The sequence below is a fragment of the Trichosurus vulpecula genome, chromosome 5 (assembly GCF_011100635.1).
Source record: "Trichosurus vulpecula isolate mTriVul1 chromosome 5, mTriVul1.pri, whole genome shotgun sequence".
Taxonomy (NCBI): Eukaryota; Metazoa; Chordata; class Mammalia; order Diprotodontia; family Phalangeridae; genus Trichosurus; species Trichosurus vulpecula.
The window spans coordinates 129769371-129790296 of record NC_050577.1 but is presented as its reverse complement, the minus strand read 5'-3'; the positions used below and the strand labels follow the sequence as shown (position 1 = coordinate 129790296).

The 20926-nt window shown below is 36.1% G+C and overlaps 1 pseudogene; it reads right to left on the bottom strand.

The window, feature by feature from the left end:
• Positions 1-12349: 12349 nt before the first annotated feature.
• Positions 12350-13091, bottom strand: LOC118851945 (annotated as a pseudogene).
• Positions 13092-20926: the final 7835 nt, after the last annotated feature.

Here is a 20926-nt window from a genome sequence, read left to right as displayed (position 1 = left end):
AAATCATTGAAATAACTCATTTATTCCAATATGCACTGAGTTCCTATTGTGTACAAGGCCTGAATTTTAAGTCCCTATAATAGGTGTTAGGGACATAAAGACAAAAATGAAATAATCTCTCCTCAAGGAGTGATTCCCTTTAAAGTATCTGGTTTCTACAGGATGTTAACAGTAATAGTATGAGGAACTAGGGGGAAAGTCAACACAAAGTAAAGTGAAGAAAGTAAGAACAACTTTTAAAAATATTTCAAGTGAATGTGTTTTTTTTTTTTTTAGTGTCTGGGGCTTGTTTGTGGCAAGTACTTGCAAAGAAGTTGTGATTCATTTTCTAATCTTTGTACCCAAGAATTTTACAGAATGTTCGTCTTTTTTGCATTCTCTGTTTTGGACAGATTTTTAGCTTCCGTAGCTCAATGCATTAGGGGAAAATGCTAACCAAAGAAAGCACTGGCTTTTCATTAAAGGGAAAGTGAAAACTAATGTTATATGGTAATGAGAATAAAGAGACAGACGTTTCTAATGCTTTTAAATTCAGGCTTTAAAGAAAAGGTCACTTACAGTTAGATAACCAGAAAATGTGGCCTCTGTAATGGAATTGGGAAAGCCAACGAGAAGAGAGAAGTAGCTAATCAATGGTTACTTTAAGAATATTCTCTGACAAAATGTTTACTTTAGGAATCTTTAAGAGAGTGACTCAGATATTCAGATTACTACCTTACTTATTATTATTATTCAAATATATCTTAGATGGAGAGTTAGGGCCTAATTACTAAGAAATGTATAGTCCACCTTAAGAAAGAGAAAAAATTCTATTATATTCTAATTTAGTATGCCTTTATACCTGGAAAGATACTGTAATTGAGGTAGGAGTTTCAGGTAGAGAATTCAAAATAACCCCAAGAAATTAGAACTAAAATGATTTAATTAGTTAGAAATAGAGAACATATTACTGGATAATAATATACTCCCAAATAATAAAAGGCCTATGAAGAACAGCCTATGGAGTGGATATTTGAGAGAAAATGTCATATTTTAAATTATATTTTATTTTTTCAATTAAAATTTTTTCTTCCACATCCAACTATCAAAAAAAGAATAACTAGACTTTAGTTTTACAAACATGCATAGTCAAGCAAAACAAGTTCTCACTTAACCATGTCATATATAAAAAGCTTTGCGAACTTTAATGTGCTATATAAATGCTAGCTATAGTTATTCAATATTGTTATGGAGATAATAGGACAACTATTTGTACAATATTTCAGACTAGTTGAATGACACCATCTAAAGAGTGGTTATTAATGGTTCAAAATTGTTGAATAGATAGGTCTCTAGTGGAATAACTCCTGAAATTTTTCCTTGAACTTGTGCTGCTGATATTTCTTCCATGACTTGAATAAAATCATAGTTCATTTATCAAATTTTTGGATAATACAAAATGGGGAATAATATCCAATAAATTGGAAGCATCAGGATCTCAAACATGCTAGATCAATGGGCTGAATATGGTAGAATGAACTTGAAAAAAAGATAAATGCAAACTCCTATATTTGGTTCAAAAAATTAACTTCACATGCATAAGATAGGGGAAGTATGGTTAGATAGAATTTTGTCTGAAAAATTCTAGATATTTTCACAAACTTTAAGATGAAATTTTCATAAAATTAGAAGTGATAACTCTCATGTACTCTGTTCTGATCATGTGGGGAATGAGTATTATGGATGTTGCATTTTATGAAAGAGATTGGCAATTGTAAAGCTTCTGAAAGAAGGTATCCAGGATGCTGAAGACAGTGAAGATTATGCATAGGAGAGTTGGTCAAAGAAACTAGGGATGTTTAGCATAACAGAAAATCCTTGGAGTGAGGGGGATGTGGTAACTGTCTATAAGTAATTTGAAGGGTTGAAATAGAAAAGTCATTTACCATATCTATGATTTTATTTGTACAAGTTATCCAACTTATCCCAAGCTCATCCAGTCATATAAGATAATATACATAAAGTGCCTTAAAAGATTTAAAGCACTAAACTTGAAAAAACAGGAAAATGATAAATGCTGGAAAGGATTGCAAGAATTGGAACACTGTTACATTATTGGTGGACTTGTGAATGGATCCAGTCATGCTGGAGAGCAATTTGGAACTATGCTCAAAGGGCTATAAAAATGCACATACCCTTTGACCCAGCAATACCACTTCAAGGGCTGTATCCCGAAGAGATCGCACAAGTAGGAAAGGGACCCATATATACAAAAATATTCATAGCAGCTCTATTTGTGGTAGCAAAGAATTGAAAATCAATGGCATGCCCATCCATTGGGGAATGGCTAAACAAGTTGTGGTATATAAATATACTAGAATACTATCATGCTATAAGAAATGGGGAAGACAGACTTCATAATAACCTGGAAAGACCTGCATGATCTGATGTTGAGTGAGGGGAGCAGAACCAGGAGAACATTGTACACAACTACAGTCATATTGCTTCTGTGATGACTAACTTTGATAGACTTGGCTCTTCTCAGCAATACAAGGCTCAAAGACAACTCCAAAGGACTCATAATGGAAAGAGCTATCTACATCCCCAGAAAGCACTATGGAATCTGAATGCAGATTGAGGCAAACTCTGTGTTCTCTTTCTTTTTCTCTTTTTTTGGTTTTGTTTCCTGTTTCTCATGATTCATTCCATTGGTCATAATTCTTCTTTACAACTTGACTATCATGTAAATAAATTTAATGTGAAGGTATATGTAGAATATATATCAGATTCCATACCATCTTGGAGTGGAGGAAGGAGGGGAGAGAGGGAAGAAAATTTGTACCTCAAAAACTTGTGGAACTGAGTACTATAAACTAAAAATAAAAATCTAATTAAAAAAGACTTAAAGCACTAAACAAAAAGTTGATATTATTTCTATCACTAATAATAATAATAATAATGTCAGTGTCTTCATATATAAAATGAGCATGATAACATTTTATCTGCCAAACACACAATTTTGTTATGAGGATTAACTGATATACTTTACCTTAAAGTACTTTGCAGTAATAATTTGCAAGAAGAATGTATATAATTATGGACCTACACTGAATTATATAATTTAATTCCAACACTCATTTATTAAATACCTATTGATAACAAAAAAAAAACAGTTGCCATGGGATGAGATGGAGAGGGAGAAAAGTTTGTTCCTTAGTTCCGTGTTGATAAATGCAACAGATAGGACCAAAGTATGAACAAAATACATCCATTAAAAAATTTAAACAGAAGTTTCATTTTAGCATGGTAATCATATCAACAACTTCTTGAAAGCACCTACTTAATGTGACTTTATTATAAGTAGCTTAAACAGAAGAGGAAACTCTCTTGAATAAATGTAGTTTAGTTGTCCTCAGCTTCCCTTTCTTCTATAGAAAATACAGTCGCTTAAGACCCTTTACAACTTTCAGGTAATAAGCCCCTGAAAGAACAACCACAGCACTATTAAAAAAAAGAATATGAAAGAAATTTAACATATCTGGGTAAGGTAAATAGCAGGCCCTTCCAGCATGCACATAAACTCTTGGCACTTAATTGCATATTGTTTAAGAATGAGCGTTATTTATTTAATAATCTATAGCAAGTCCTCTGAACCCTCCTTGAGCTCTCTCATGCCAAGGCCTATTAGGAATTTTGAATTGAATGATCAGACTGTTAGACTATAAAACTTACAAATGAGCTATTACTGTCTATTAGGTCAGCACAGGAGTCATCTATGTACTATCTGTTTTTGAAAGTGCTCATAGCATTTTAAAAATAAACATTACAAATATGTAGCCCAATTTACAGGGATAAAAGAATTTATTGACTTCTTTCAAAATCCAAACCATGACTGTTTTCTAGAAAAGTCAAATACTTGGAAAAATAAACTTATTTCTTTTACAATGTCATTTCTGAAAGCACAGCATTGCCCAGAATTGACAGGCGGCATTTACATTTAGTGGAAAGATGTCTTTCTGATTGTATCCACCTGAGTAGAATGTATTCTCTTTAATTTGAGGAAGGAAAGTGGGACTATTTTTTTTTATTTTGACTTTATTTACCTAGCGCCTAGCACTGTCTTGCACATACTGAGTGTTTAATAAATGCTTCTGGTTTTGCATTAGATAACTTCTTATTCAAATGAATAGTCAATCACTCCTACTACGGATTGTGTTTTTAAATAACTTCCCTCCCTACTTAATTTAAAATATGATTTGTTTTCTAAAAATTCAATTTATAGAGAAGTTTTTTCTTTTAGAATTTACTGATGATGTCAGCCACTGATTTAACAAGCATATATTAAATGCTTACTATGTACCAGACACTGCGCAAAATAGGCACATGTGTTTCATGAAGGTATTGTCAATCACATATAACATAGGAAATCATTGTTTCTATTAATTCAACAAATATGAGATAAAAAGAAATGATGAAATTCTGAGAATATCATAGAATGAAAGATGTGAGATATATTGAAATGTTATCTAGCCCAGCTTCTTATCTTTGGGTAAGGCGAATCCATTACCAATAAAATCAGATTTAAAAAATCTATTCCCAAGAGGAATTGAAGAGAAGGTCATAGTTCTTATAATATACTGGTAATGGATTCAATAAAGATTTTATTCTAATACCTTCAAGTACATAGAAGCTACAGTGTCTGCTGGAAGCTCTGGCTTGATTGCCTGCTAAGTTCCCTCCAAGCCTACCTTTCCCTATTAAGTTCATCTCTTTCCCTTCTAGCTTCTCCACCACTTAGACCTTATGGTTATTTATCCCATCCCATAAACAACCAAGAAGAATTTCGATATAACCTATACTCTTTGGTGTTGTAACTTTCATAACATCAAAGATCACATGATGAAATGGAAAGATCTCAATTTGGAGGCAGAAGGCCTGAATCCAGCTTTTATATCCACTATTGTCTCATTTTCCCTGAAAATATGTTCACCTGGATAGTCACCTTGATAGTCACCTAGTCAGTCCATTAAGCAGTCAGAAGAGTAAGGGAAAAACATGAACTGGCCTGAGAAAAAATGGAATATCTGATCACTTTAATGATAATGTAGATAGTGGCACAGATCTTTTATTTATCCAAAAATTATTTATACTGACCTATTGAAATGATAACTGTTATCATTTTTTCATCTTACCCTACCTGGAACCAGGCCTAGTCTCTGTTTTGGCAAAATGATACCATCTGGGATTTGTATAACACTTTTCATTAAACAAAACACTTCCACAGCTTAGAGTGCTCAGATTAGAACAGGAAGACACAAATTCAAGCCTTACTTCAGATACTTAGTAGCTGTGTGACCTGAGCAAATCATTTAAGTTCTCTTAATCTCAGGCTTTTCATCTGTAAAAACAAAATTGTAGGTCATAATAACACCTATCTCATCAGTTTGTTGTAAGATTCAATATGATATGTATATCTTGCTGTATTTGTCTCTATGCATGTCTCTATATAGTATATGTATTCATATATAGATATAATAAATATAATGGGCATGTTGTACATATATGTTTATATATGTACACACATATATGTGTGTATATGTATATATATATACATATATATATTATGTACAGTGTGTGTAAGCTATCCTTATTAACTTTATCATCACTCATATCCAACAAATTCGAACCTCAGAACAATCTTGTGAATTAAGTAGGTCAGATGTATCCTATTTAAAGATGAAGAAACTAAGGCACAGAAAAATCACACAACATGCTTCTGAAAGTCACATAACTAGTTATAGTGTCAGAGCCTGATCTAAGGTCATCTTTCCCAAATTCCTCTGCAATATTCTTCCTCTTTTATTTCTAAAATTCTACGAATCAAGCTTAACTTTGAACTCAGTTTTAACAATGACCAAATAGTATTACTACTGTCTCTGCCTCTTGCCAGGCTACCTGTTGTGAAGCAGTTGCCAGTGACAGAGTCGCTCTTATTTTCTCTTCTACTAATTGTCTTCTAACAAATTCTACAAATGTTTGCATTTTTGGGGGGGGAACACAAGTTGTCTATTAGCCTAATAATCCTTTGTCAAAAGTATTTAATCATGATTCCCCATGTAAAATACTCCTGAACAGAGTCTAATGAATATTCTGCTCCTGAATGCACTTATACCTATATCATTATTTCCTTAGCTATTTAGCCATAGATATTCCATGTGAGGGAAATACAGAAGTATCATTGCTCCCACTTAACAGAGCAGTAAACTGAATCTCTGAGAGTCTAAGTAGCTTGCCCACTGTCATTGGACAGATAGTAAGTGTTAGAAGAGGGATTTAAAATCATGCCTTTGTGGCTCCAAGGTCAACGCTTTTTCTGTTCTACTACAATTATCCCTCAGATAAGGAAACTGAGGCCTCATGAGGTAAAATAACATAAAGCCAGAATTGAAACTCAGTTTCTGTGAGTATGGCTCAGTAGTATTTGAACTGCACCAGACTTCCTGTAGCCTCTACACAAAGTAAATTAGGAACCAGGCCACTCATTTCAGACCTAAATCCACTCTGGCCTGCACCAAATAAGCAAAAAACATTAAAGTTTTCTAATGTGAATTATCCACTTTCCTAATACACACAACTAGGAGTATGCTAGAGTTGGTTTACACAGGTTCCCATGAACGAACTCTTGAAATTTTAGAGTTAAATTTTTAGTTTGAGCACTTATACTTAAAAAATTGTCAAATGCTAAAAATCTGGACTTGATTTATTCTCTTGTTGATTATTTATGCTTAAGAAAGTGATAGAGAAAATTTTAATGATGATTAAACTTAAAAGCATACATATATACAAAATTCCATAGCTATATACATACACATACCTATATACTATATTTATATAGATACAAACACATATATACTTCTTTTTCTTTTTTCAGAGAACTTATTGTGAAACATTTCCCAGCAAACCCTTAGACACAACCTTAATAAGCTCCCCCCAAAATGCCAAGGTCAATGTTAGCCAATCAAGAAGAATATACTCTTTTCTATTGAGTAGAATACAAAGTTTTGACTAAGAGGGCAGCAGTGGGTATATATGTAAATGTCAACAACAATCCATGTAAATCAAAAAGTGAACCCAAGAGTATTCAGAGAGCCACAAACAAAGAGGTGATAAGTGTGATGATGAGCTCAGGTCATTAAATTTGGTCAGTACAGGGAAAAGAAGTAGAGTTCAGGGGGCATCTAGGAGGGTGCAATGAGTAGAGTATGGGCCCTGGAGTCAGGAGGACCTGAGTTCAAATCTGGCCTCAGACACTTGATGCACTTACTAGCTGTGTGATCTTGGGCAAGTCAGTTAACCCCAACTGCCCTGCCTTTTCCCCTCCAAAATAGAAAAAGATATTTTAAAAAAGGAAATAAAGTTCAGGGCAGGATACTATGAGTTTATTCTATGTCCTTAGTATCTATGGTTCATTTGGAGACTTCAATAAGACTCTGCATACATACTGTTTAGTCTATGGTTTTCATTTTCTTATATATATATATATATATATACATATATATATATATATATTTTACATCTTCCCTCTAAGCTACATAGAACATAAACTCCTTGAGGGCTTTTTTCCCATTTTTTTTATCTGTAGACTAGCACGTTAGTACTCTTAGCAGAACATAGTGCTTTCCTTGCATGGTCGATGCTTGATAATAATTGAATTTAATTATTTCATTCTCTTCCTCACATTTTTACTAAATGTTGGGGTCACCTTGAATATAATATTCTAATCATAGCCAGATGAATAACAAGGATAATGGAAGTGCTTCTCTCTAGAGAAGTCCTGTCAAATTCCAGTAAGTTTCTACAATACACTGGAGAATTTCACTTGGCACCTCTTCAATTAATGACCCTTTCCCAACCAAAAAAAAAGATTTTGTACTTGGTGTAGGGCAGGTACAGGGATGGCATTATAGTTAATCATTTATGAAATAAATAAGGAGCTTTAGTGGTCTGCTGAGTAGTAATTAAAGCATTAACAAAGGAAAGGAAACAAGGAATGAACCAAATAGCATGTTGATTTCTGTCTGTGAGCATTATCTTTAAGATGCTTCTGTAGTCACCTCAGCTAGGTATGAGCTCATTGGAAGGTAGCTCAGACAACAAATAATGTTCATGATATAGAATGAGATTTCCAGCACTCTGGATAGGAATAAGAATAAACAAATTAAAATTATAGTACATAACACATAAAATTTTTTTATCTCTAATTTAAGATTCATATCCAAAGACGGTCTATGATTTTATTCTGACATTTCATCTGCTTAGCATAAGGAAGAGTCATTGTGACCTCAGAATCTGTGCCAGTTATAGTCATTCTGCACTAAAATTTCATAATGCGGATAGGGTAGAAGGAAGAGTGAGAGGGGAAGAATGGGGCCAGACCTCTCTCTGTTATGCTTAAACTGTTCTGCTTTATCTTGGAAATATAAAATTTCTGATATTTACCTTCAAAAACAGATTCATTCAAGTTGACTAATAATCATGTAGATTAAGTGTATTTAATGTTCTGGAAAGCATAGACTTTCTAAATCTTGCTAATGAAAATAATTCACTTTATGTGTTTGGACAGCTGTTTATAACAACTGCTTACCAGAGAGCCTTCTACTGCAATTTCCCTGATTAAGCTGAATTACAGGTATTTAATATGCAGTTTAGACTGCTTTTAGTTCTAGAGTAACACAAAAAAAAATTACTGAACTTAAAGAACCACCATCGACACTCAATTTGCTCTGATTGTATATAGTCAATATTCTTCCTCTGCTATTGTAAAGTGTCCATATAGAGGCAAAAAAACAAGCACTTATTGTGTACTAAACACCGTACTGAGAACTGGATAAACAAACAGAAGCAATAATTTAAAAATTTTTCCATACCTTTGAGAAGCTTACATTCTAAAAGAAAAGGCCAACTCAAAGAAGGAAGTTGACAGGGTTGTGAGAAAGTGAAGGTACCTAATTTAAGGCATGTTGGAGAAAGAAGTCAGGAGAGTCAGAAGCAGGGTCTGGACAAGAATGTGAATTTGAATAGCATTGGGGGCACTTCTTTAGAGTGAAGGTTATGAGAAGAAAACACCAACCAGAGAAAGTTGCTGCGGGGGTGGAGTGATCTTCTAGCGAGAGAAGACTGCTACAGAGACTTACAAAGACAAGAGTCCAACGTGAAAAGCTTGTTCAAAAATGGTGGAAAAGGAAGTCTGAGGATTCTAGAATAGATCAAAGAGAGGAAAGAAGCAGTCATGCACTAGAAAAGGGCTGAATTTAATAATAGTGGACCTGGGGTCCAATCCCCTTAGTATATGTCCTTAGGAAAGCCCCTTACTTTTTGGTTTCCTCATCCAAAAATATGGGAGTTTGACTGTACACTCTTTAATATATCTTGTAGATTTTAGTCCTGTGGGCTGCACACAAAGCCACAGGTGGGGATGGAAGAAATGGAACAGGTATCTTCAATGATAGGACAGCCAAAAAACCTAATACAATCTTTTTTTAAAATCATTATTTATTTATTTAATATTTTAAGTTTCTGCATTGATTTCCACAAGAGTTTGAATTACAAATTTTCTCCCCATTTCTACCCTCCTGCACACTCCAAGATGGCATATATTCTGATTGCCCCATTCCCCAGTCAACCCTCCCTTCTGTCCCTTACTTTCTTGAAGGGCAAGATAAATTTCTACGCCCCATTGCCTGTATATCTTATTTCCTAGTTGCATGCAAAAACCTTTTTGAACATCTGCTTTTAAAATTTTGAGTTCCAAATTCTCTTCCCTCTTCCCTCCCCACCGACCCTTCCTAAGAAGGCAAGCAATTCAACATAGGCCACATGTATACCATTGTGCAAAACCCTTCCACAATGCTCATATTATGAAAGGCTAACTATATTTTGCTGCTTCCTATCCTATCCCCCTTTATTCAATTTTCTCCCTTGACCCTGTCCCTTTTTGAAAGTGTTTGTTTTTGATTACCTCCTCTCCTTATCTGCCCTCCCTTCTATCGTTCCCCCCCATTTTTATCTCCTTCCTCCTTCCTTCCTGCGGGATAAGATACCCAGTTGACTTTGTATGGTATTCCCTCCTCAGGTCAAATCTGATGAGAGCAAGATTCATGTATTCCCCCCACACCTGCCCCCTCTTCCCTCCCAAGAAACTGCTTTCTCTTGCCACTTTTATGTGAGATAATTTACTGCATTCCATCTCTCCCTTTCTCCCTCTCTCAATATATTCCTCTCTCATCCCTTAATCTGATTTTATTTTTTTAGATATCATCCCTTCATATTCAACTCACACTGTGCCCTCTGTCTATATATAAATATGTATATTCCCTTCAGCTACCCTAATATTGAGGTCTCATGAATTATACAAATCATCTTTCCATGTAGGAATGTAAACAAAACAGTTCAACTTTAGTAAGTTCCTTGTGCTTTCTCTTTCTTCTTTACCTTTTCATGCTTCTCTTGATTCTTGTGTTTGAAAGTCAAATTTTCTATTCAGCTCTGGCCTTTCCACTGAGAAAGCTGGAAAGTCCTCTATTTTATTGAAAATCCATATTTTGCCTTGGAGCATGACACTCAGTTTTGCTGGGTAGGTGATTCTTGGCTTTAATCCTAGTTCCATTGACCTCCAGAATATCATATTCCAAGTCCTTTGATCTCTTAATGTAGAAGCGGCTAGATCTTGGGTTATCCTGATTGTGTTTAAACAATGCTCAAATTGTTTCTTTGTGCTGCTTGCACTATTTTGTCCTTGACCTGGAAACTCTGGAGTTTGGTGACAATATTCCTAGGAGTTTTCTTTTAGGGATATTTTACAGGAGGTCATCAGTGAATTCTTTCAATTTCCATTTTACCCTCTGGCTCTAGAATATCAGGGCAGTTGTCCTTGATAGTTTCTTGAAAGATGATATCTAGGCTATTTTTTTTTTGATCATGGCTTTCATGTAGTCCAATAATTTTTAAATGATCTCTCCTGGATCTATTTTCCAGGTCAGTGTTTTTTCCAATGAGATATTTCACATTGTATTCCATTTGTTTCATTCCTTTGGTTCTGTTTTATAATATCTTGATTTCTCATAAAGTCACTAGCTTCCACTTGCTCCAATCTAATTTTTAAGGTAGTATTTTCTTCAGTGATCTTTTGGACCTCCTTTTCCATTTGGCTAATTCTGCCGTTCAAGGCGTTCTTCTCCTCATTGACTTTTTGGAGCTCATTTGCTATTTGAGTTTGTCCATTTTTAAGGTATTATTTTCTTCAGTATTTTTTGGGTCTCCTTTAGCAAGTCATTGACTTGTTTTTCATGGTTTTCTCACATCACTCTCATTTCTCTTCCCAATTTTTCCTCTACTTCTCTAACTTGCTTTTCCAAATCCTGTTTGAGCCCTTCCATGACCTGAGCCAGTTCATGTTTTTCTGGGAGGCTTTTGATGTAGGCTCTTTGACTTTGTTGACTTCTTCTGGCTGTATGTTTTGGTCTTCTTTGTCACCAAAAAAGATTCGAAAGTCTAAGTCTGAAGCTGTCTGTTTTCACTCTGTGTTCATGTTCTCAGCCAACTACTTGACCCTGTAGTTTTTCTTTTTTTTAATTTTATTTTTTTTTATTTTTACTTTACAAAATTTGGTTCTACATAATTTTGATCTCCAGATTTTCTTCCCTCCTTCCCCACCCTCCCTCCCCAAGATGGTATGGAATCCCATATAGTGCATTGAATTAATTTACACACAAATCAAGTTATGGAGCAGAACTGTGATGAATGAAATGAAAAAACAGGACCCAAAAAAAAATGAAAAACAAAAACAAGAGAGAAAAAGAGAAAAAAAAGGGAAAAAAAGGCTGGCATGAAATGTGCCTCAATCTGCATTCATACTTCATAGTTCTTTCTCTGGATGTAGATAGCATTCTCCATTATGAGTCCTTAGGAGTTCTCCTTGTACCTTGTGTTGCTGAAAAGAGCAAAGTCTATCAGGGTTAGTCCTCAGAGAATCCATATATGTGTGGTTGTGTATAATGTTCTCCTGGCTCTGCTCCACACACTTAGCATTATGTCCTGTAGGTTTTTCCAGGTTGTTATGAAGTCCGTATCATCCCCATTTCTTATAGCACAATAGTATTCCATTATCTTCATATACCACAGCTTGTTCAGTCATTCCCCAATTGATAGGCATCCCTTTGATTTCCAATTCTTAGCTACCACAAAAAGAGCCCCTATAAATATTTTTGTACATATGGGTCCTTTTCCCACTTGTGTGATTTCTTTGGGATAAAACACTACAAGTGGTATTGCTGAGTCAAAGGGTATGAACATTTTTTTTTTTAAAAAACAACAAAACTTTATTTATTTATACATTAATGTTGAGGGCTAGACTGGAGCTTAAGAAAAAAAAAGAAAAGGAAAACAGTCTATGATACAGAGTCCTGAACAGAAGGGAGAAGAGGAAGAAGACAGGTTATGAAGAAGGGAAAAAGACACACACACACATACACATAGACACAAGATGAGGGAAGGTAGGCTGGGCAGCCAGGGTCAGGGCTCTTGGCTAGTCACCTGCTTCATGTAGGTTTCCAGCAGGTACTTTTTAAAGGCTGTAGGGTTTGTCCAAAGTTCAGCAGCATGTGTGTTCAATGGGCTGTCAATGTTGGGTTCTCCCAGCAGGCTCTGGATAGACAGCAGGATGGTCCTGACATCATACAGAGCTGACCACTTGTCCTTGAGGATGTCCAAACAGATATTGCCTTGGGTGTCCACATTAGGATGGTAACAAGGTGTGACAAATTTCACAGTGGGAGCATTATATGGATAGCCGATGGGGAACTCCAAGGAGAGCTTGTACCTTAAGTCTTCGTATACTGTCCCAGCTGCCCCATGGATGGTCCCAACCCACTTGAAGAGATTGTCTGACTCTGGGAAGGCAGAAATTCCTTTGTCTCCAGACATCATTAGGGTCATCAATTCCTGCTGTAACCTCTTGCCCACGGACCCGCGGGCCGCGCCGCCCCAGGCTCGGCCCCTTTGCGGGCGGCGGCGGCGGCGCTAGCAGCGGCCGGGTCGCGATTCTGCGAGGCCATGGGGGACCGGAGATAAAAGAAGAGAAACTCCCGGGCGGCAACTGTCGGTATGAACATTTTTTTTCATTTTTTTTTTCTTTATTTATTTTTAGTTTACCACACACGGGTCTACAAAGTTTTGAGTTCCAGTTTTTCTCCCCTCCCTCCCCCCTCCCTCCCCAAGACGGCATGAAGTCTCATATAACTGTCATGTATAACTTCGCATTGAATTAATTTATGCTCTAGTCAAGTCGTGGAGAAGAATTTTGACCAATGGAATGAATCATGAGAAAGAAGAAACAGAACCAAAAAAAACCAAAAAAAAAACAAAAAAAAAAACCCCAAAAACAAAAACAAAAGAGAAGCAGAAAAGGCAAGCATGTAGTGTGCCTCAGTCTGTATTCAAACTTCGCAGTTCTTTCTCTGAATGAAGATAGCATTCTCCATCGTGAGTCCCCTGGAGTTGTCCTTGCCCCTTTAGGTTGCTGAGAGAAGCACAGTATGTCAGGGTTGGTCCTCACGGAATCCACATATCTGTGGCTGTGCACAACGTTCTCCTGGCTCTGCTCCGCTCACTCAGCATTATGTCGTGTAGGTTTTTCCAGGTTGTTATGAAGTCTGCATCATCCCCATTTCTTATGGCACAATAGTATTCCATCACCTTCACATACCACAGCTTGTTCAGCCATTTCCCAATTGATGGGCATCCCTTTGCTTTCCAATTCTTGGCTACCACAAAGAGAGCTGCTATAAATATTCTTGTACATATGGGTCCTTTTCCTGCTTGCATGATTTCTTTGGGATACAACCCTAGAAGTGGTATTACTGGGTCAAAGGGTATGAACATTTCTATAGCCCTTTGGGCATAGTTCCACACTGCCCTCCAAAATGGCTGGATCAGCTGGCAACTCCACCAGAAATGCAACAATGTTCCAATTTCCCCACATCCTTTCCAGCATTTATCATTCTCCTGGTTTGTTATTTTAGCCAATTTGACAGGAGAGATGTGGTATCTAAGAGTTGTTTTGATTTGCATTTCTCTAATCAGCAGCGATCCAGAGCATTTTTCCATATGCCTGTAGATAGCTTTAATTTCTTCCTCTGAAAACTGCCTGTTCATAGCCTTTGACCATTTCTCAATTGGGGAATGGCTTGTATTCCTATATATTTGGCTTAGCTCCCTGTATATTTTAGAGATGAGGCCTTTATCAGAGATACTAGTTGCAAAGATTTTCTCCCAATTTTCTGCTTCCCTCCTAATTCTTGTTGCATTGGCTTTTTTTGTACAAAAACATTTCAATTTGACATAATCAAAATTATCCATTTTGCATTTTGTAATGCTCTCTGTCTCTTGTTGGGTCATGAATTCTTTACTTTTCCACAAATCTGATAAGTGAACTATTCCTTGCTTTCCCAAATTACTTAGAGTATCAGTCTTTACTCCTAAATCATGAACCCATTTTGACTTTATTTTGGTATATGGTGTAAGATATTGGTCTATGCCCAGTTTTTGCCCTACCATTTTCCAATTTTCCCAACAATTTTTGTGAAATAGTGAATTATTAGCCCAGAAGCTGGCTTCTTTGGCTTTATCAAAGAGTAGATTGCTAAACTTGTTGATTTCACCTACTTGTGTACCTATCCTATTCCACTGATCCACACCCCTGTTTCTTAACCAGTACCAGGCAGTTTTGATAACTGCTGCTGTGTAGTATAGTTTAATATCTGGTGTGGCTAGACCACCATCTCTAGCATGTCTTTTCATTAATATCCTAGATACTCTAGACCTCTTGTTTTTCCAAATGAATTTTGTTATTATTTTGTCCAGCTCAGTAAAAAAATTTTTTGGTAGTTCGATTGGTATGGCACTGAATAGATAGATTAATTTAGGTAGAATTTTCATTTTTATTATATTAGCTCGGCCTAACCATGAGCAACTGATATTTCCCCATTTATTTAGATCTGATTTTATTCGCGTGAAAAGTGTTTCCGGTATGAACATTTTTATAGCCCTTTGGGCATAGTTCCAAATTGCTCTCCAAAATGTTAACAACGTTCCAATTTTCCCACATCCTCTCCAGCATTTATCATTTTCCTGTTTTGTTATTTTAGCCAATCTGACAGGACAGATGTGGTATCTAAGAGTTGTTTTGATTTGCATTTCTCTAATCATTAGTGATTTAGAGTATTTTTTCATATGCCTATAGATATCTTTAATTTCTTCCTCTGAAAACTGCCTGTTCATATCCTTTGACCATTTCTCAGTTGGGGAATGACTTATATTCCCATATATTTGGCTCAGTTCCCTGTATATTTTAGAAATGAGGCATTTATCAGAGACACTAGTTGTAAAGATTTTCTCCCAATTTTCTGCTTCCCTCCTAATTTTTGTTGCATTGGCTTTTTAGTACAAAAACATTTCAATTTAACATCATCAAAATTATCAATTTTGCATTTTGTAATGCTCTCTATCTCTTGTTGGGTCATGAATTCTTTTCTTTTCCATAAATCTGAGAAGTAGACTATTCCTTGATCTCCCAAATTACTTATAGTATCACCCTTTACTCCTAAATCATGAACCTATTTTGATTTTATTTTGGTATATGGTGTAAGATACTGGTCTATGCCCAGTTTTTGCCCTACCATTTTCCAATTTTCCCAACAGTTTTTGTGAAATAGTGAATTCTTAGCCCAGAAGTTGGCCTCTTGGGTTTATCAAAGAGTAGATCGCTATATTTGTTGACTTCTCCATCTTGTGTTCCTATCCTATTCCACTGATCCACAACTCTGTTTCTTAGCCAGTACCAGGTAGCTGTGATGACTGATGCTTTATAGTACAATTTAATATCTGGTATGGCTAGGCCACCTTCTCTAGCATTTCTTTTCATCATTACCTTAGATATTCTAGACCTCTTGCTCTTCCAGATGAATTTTATCATTTTGTCCAGCTCTATAAAATAATTTTTTGGTAGTTCGATTGGTATGGCACTGAATAGATAGATTAATTTAGGTAAAATTGTCATTTTTATTATATTAGCTCAGCCTAACCATGAACAACTGATATTTTTTCCATTTATTTAGATCTGACTTTATTCGCATGAAAAGTGTTTCATAATTATGTTCATATAGGCCCTGGCTTTGTCTTGGCAGATAGACTCCCAAATATTTTATAGTGTCTACAGTAATTTTGAATGGAATTTCTCTTTCTATCTCTTGCTGTTGGGCTTTGTTAGTAATGTATAGGAATGGCAAGGATTTATGTGGGTTTATTTTATATCCTGCAACTTTGATAAAGTTGTTTATTATTTCAAGTAGTTTTTTACTTGATTCTCTAGGATTCTCTAAATAAATTATCATATCTGCAAAAAGTGATAATTTAGCTTCTTCTTTAACTGTTCTAATTCCTTCAATTTCTTTTTCTTCTGTTATTGCTACAGCTGATGTTTCTAGTGCCAAATTGAATAGTAGGGATGATAATGGACATCCTTGTTTCACCCCTGATCTTATTTGGAGTGAATCTAGCTAATCCCCATTACAAATAATGCTTGTTGATGGTTTTAGGTAGATGATATTTGTAATTTTAAAGAAAGCTCCATTTATTCCTATGCTTTCCAGTATTTTTAATAGGAATGGGTGTTGTATTTTCTCAAGGCTTTTTCTGCGTCTATTGAGATTATCGTATGGTTTCTGCTGGTTTTGTTGTTGATATGGTCAATTATGCTAATAGTTTTCCTAATATTGAACCAGCCTTGCATTCCTGGAATAAATCTTAGCTGGTCATAGTGTATTATCCTGGTGATAAGTTGCTGCAATCTTTTTGCTAAAATTTTATTTAAAATTTTTGCATCAATATTCATTAGAGAAATTGGTCTATAATTTTCTTTCTCTGTTTTGACTCTACCTGGTTTGGGTATTAGTACCATATTTGTGTCATAAAAAGAATTTGGTAGGACTCCCTCTTCACCTATTTTACCAAATAGTCTACAAAGTATGAGAATTAACTGTTATTTAAATGCTTGATAGAATTCACATTTAAAACCACCTGGCCCTGGAGATTTTTTCCTAGGGAGTTCATTGATGGCATGCTCAATTTCTTTTTCTGAGATGAGGTTATTTAGAAATTTTACTTCCTTTTCTGTTAACCTGGGCAATTTATATCCATATCTCTAAAGTTGTCAAATTTATGGGCATACAAGTGGGCAAAATAATTCCTAATTATTGTTTTGATTTCCTCTTTATTAGATGTGAACACGCCCTTTTCATTTTTCATACTGGTAATTTAATTTTCTTCTTTCTTTTTTTAAATCAAATTGACCAAAGGTTTATCAATTTTATTAGTTTTTACATAAAACCAGCTCTTTGTTTTATTTATTAATTCAATAGTTTTCTTGGTTTCAATTTTATTAATCTCTCCTTTGATTTTCCATATTTCTAATTTGGTATTTAATTGAGGATTTTCAATTTCCTCTTTTTCTAGCTTTTTCAGCTGTATGCCCAGATCATTGATCTCCTTTTTCCCTATTTTATTCATGTAAGCATTTAGGGATATAAAACTTCCCCTAAGAACTGCTTTTGTTGCATCCCATAAGTTTTGGTACATTGTCTCATTATTGTCATTCTCTTGAATGAATCTCTGATTCGTTCTTCGGCCCACTCATTATTTAGAATTAGATTATTTAGTTTCCAATTAATTTTTAGCATATTTTCTATGGTTCTTTGTTACAAACAATTCTTATTGCATCATGATCTGAAAAGCATGCTTTGACTACTTCTGCCTTTCTGCACTGGATTCTGAGGTTTTTATGCGCTAGTACATGGTCAATTTTTGAGAATGTGCCATGTACTGCTGAGAAAAAAGTATATTCCTTTTTATCCCCATTCAGTTTTCTCCAGAGGTCTATCATATGTACCTTTTCTAAAATTCTGTTTACCTCCTTAACTTCTTTCTTATTTACTTTGAGGTTAGATTTAACAAGTTCAGAAAGAGGGAGGTTGAGGTCTCCCAATATTATAGTTTTGCTGTCTATTTCTTCCTTTACCTCCCTTAACCTCTCCTCTAAGAATCTGCATGCCATACCACTTGATGCATAAATGTTAAAGAATGATATTGCTTATGGTGCCTTTTAGCAGGATGTAGTGTCCTTCCTTATCTCTTTTAATTAAATCTATCTTTACTTTTGCTTTCTCTGAGATTAGGATTGCTACACCTGCTTTTTTTTTTACTTTAGCTGAGGTGCAATATATTTTACTCCAGCCTTTGACCTTTACCCTGTGTGTATCCCCCTGTTTCAAATGTGTTTCTTGTAAACAGCATATTGTGGGATTATGGTTTTTAATCCATTCTGCTATCTGCTTCTGTTTTATGAGAGTGTTCATCCCATTCACATTCAGAGTTATGATTTCTATCTGTGTCTTTTCCTCCATCCTATTTCCCCCTGTTTATGCTTTTATTTCTCCCTTTCCCATTCCACTCCTCAACAAAGTTTATGCTTTTGACTGCCGCCTTCCTCAGTTTACCCTCCCTCTTTATTCCCCTCCCTTATCTTACTGTTTCCCAATTGTTACTTCTCCCCTCCCTTCTGACCACCCCTCTCCCGTTTTTCTCCCCTGCCCCTCCTACTTACTATAAGACGAGTTATATTTCTATACTTATCAGGGTATGTTATTCCCTTTTTGAACCAGATCAGATGACAGTAAAGCTCAAATACTGCTCTTTTCCCTCCCTTTCTTCCCTCTACTACAATATGGTTTTGTGCCTCTTCATTTGGTATAATTTACACTTTTCTACTACCTCCTTACATCTTCTCTCATGGCCCTCCCTTTACATCTCTTACTTATGTTTTTTATCCTTATATCAGTCATTTTATACAGGCATTCACAATCTATGTGTATCCCTTTCAATTGTCATAATAGCTGTACTATTCTCAAGACTGACATATATATGATGACATACATAAGATGATATAATCCTATATAAAGATGCAAATAATTTGCCCTTATTGATTAATAAGGTTTGTGAGGGTTTTCTCCCATTTACCTTTTTATGTCTCTCTTGAGTTTTGTATTTGGAGATCAAATTTTCCATTGAGTTCTGGCCCTTTCATCAGGAAGGTCTGGAATTCCCTTATTTTGTTGAATATCCATCTCCTTGCCTGAAAAATTATGCTTAGTTTTGCTGGGTAGTTGATCCTTGATTGTAGTCCCGGCTCCTTTGCCCTTTGGAATATTATATTCCAATTTCTCCTGTCTTTTAATGTGGAAGCTGAGAGATCCTGCGTGATCCTGACTGTAGTTCCACGATATGTGAATTGTTTCTTTTTGGCTGCTTGCAGTATTTTCTCCTTGACTTTTTAATTCTGAAATTTGGCTATAATATTTCCTGGTGTTCTCAGTTTGAGATCTCTTTCAGGGGGTGATCAGTGGATGCTTTTAATGACTATTTTGCCCTCTGGTTCTAGGACCTCTGGGCAGTTATCTTTGATAATGTCTTCGAAGATACTCTCAAGGGTCTTCTTCTCATCATGAATTTCTGGTAGACCAATAATTCTTAAATTGTCTCTCCTGAATCTATTTTCCAGGTCAGTTGTTTTCCCAATTAGATATTTCATATTTTTTTCTATTTTTTCATTCTTTACATTTTGTTTTATTTCTTCTTTTGTGCCTCCTAGATTCATTAGCTTCCACTTGCTCAACTCTAATTTTTAATGAGTTAGTGTTTTCATTTTGCTTTTGAGTCTCCTTTTCCAATTGGTTGATTTTACCTCTCAGGGAGTCATTTTCTTTATTTAGATTCTGAATCTCCGTAGCCATTTCACCAATCTTATTCTTTAGGGACTTGATTTCATCAGTGGATTTTTTTTCCATATTTTCTTTTAGCTCTCTAATTTGGTTTTTAAAATCCTCCTTTAGCTCTTCCAGCAATGCTTTTTGGGCTGGAGACCAGTTCACATTACCTTTTGAGGTATCAGATGTATCTATAGTGTCATTACTGTCCTCTTCCAAATTGGTATTTTGATCCTGCCTGTCTCCATAAAAAGAATCAATGGTCCTTGGTTTTTTTGTATTCTTCTTCATGTTGGTTAGCCTTTTCCTGGCTTTACAACAAATTTCTGCCTTTGGGGCTCAGGGCTCTGTGTCCCAGCTTTCCTTCAGTTTCCTGAGGTGTGGGGGAGGGGTCTGGCTCCCTGATGCCTCTTTCCCTAGGGGTGATCTCCAGCACTGTTGCTCTTCAGCAATGGTCTCAGCTCTTTGTTGTTTGAGTCGGGTGTCTGGCACTTCCCCCTGGGGGAGCCAGAGTATGTCTGGGTTCCTGGTGTTGACCTCTGCTGGCTCTGCCCCTCTGGTACTCGGCCACTGAAGCCCCACTTCTATCTCCTCTGTTCCAGCATTCTTTTTTTTTCCTGAGGAATTCTCTGGGTGAGGGGCGGAAGCATTAGAACTGTCTACCCGGCCACTATGTCTCCCAGAAGTTCAAGAAGCGTTTCATACCTTCGGGCTGCAAGCCTGAGGAGTCAGTCGGTGGCATTGCTCTGCCTCTCATCACCTCCACAGAGTGCGGTCCTGTGTTGGGAGGCCTGGGGATCTCCGTTGGTTTTGGGCACCCAGCTTACTCCCAGCCTGTCTCCCACATGGGGTTCCTGGCCGACCGCTTCCTCTTTGGTCTGGAGCAGCTCCACATGCCAAGCACTCTCCAAGCCTACAGATTCATGCTTTTGGCCTTTCAGACTCTCCCAGCTTGGAAATTTGCCCCACTCAGACTGCTCACGGTTTCTAACTCTCGCAAATCTGCTCAAACTCACTTTTTCATAGGAATCCGACAGACCTTGTGAGAGAGCTCTGGTAATATGCTGCTTTCA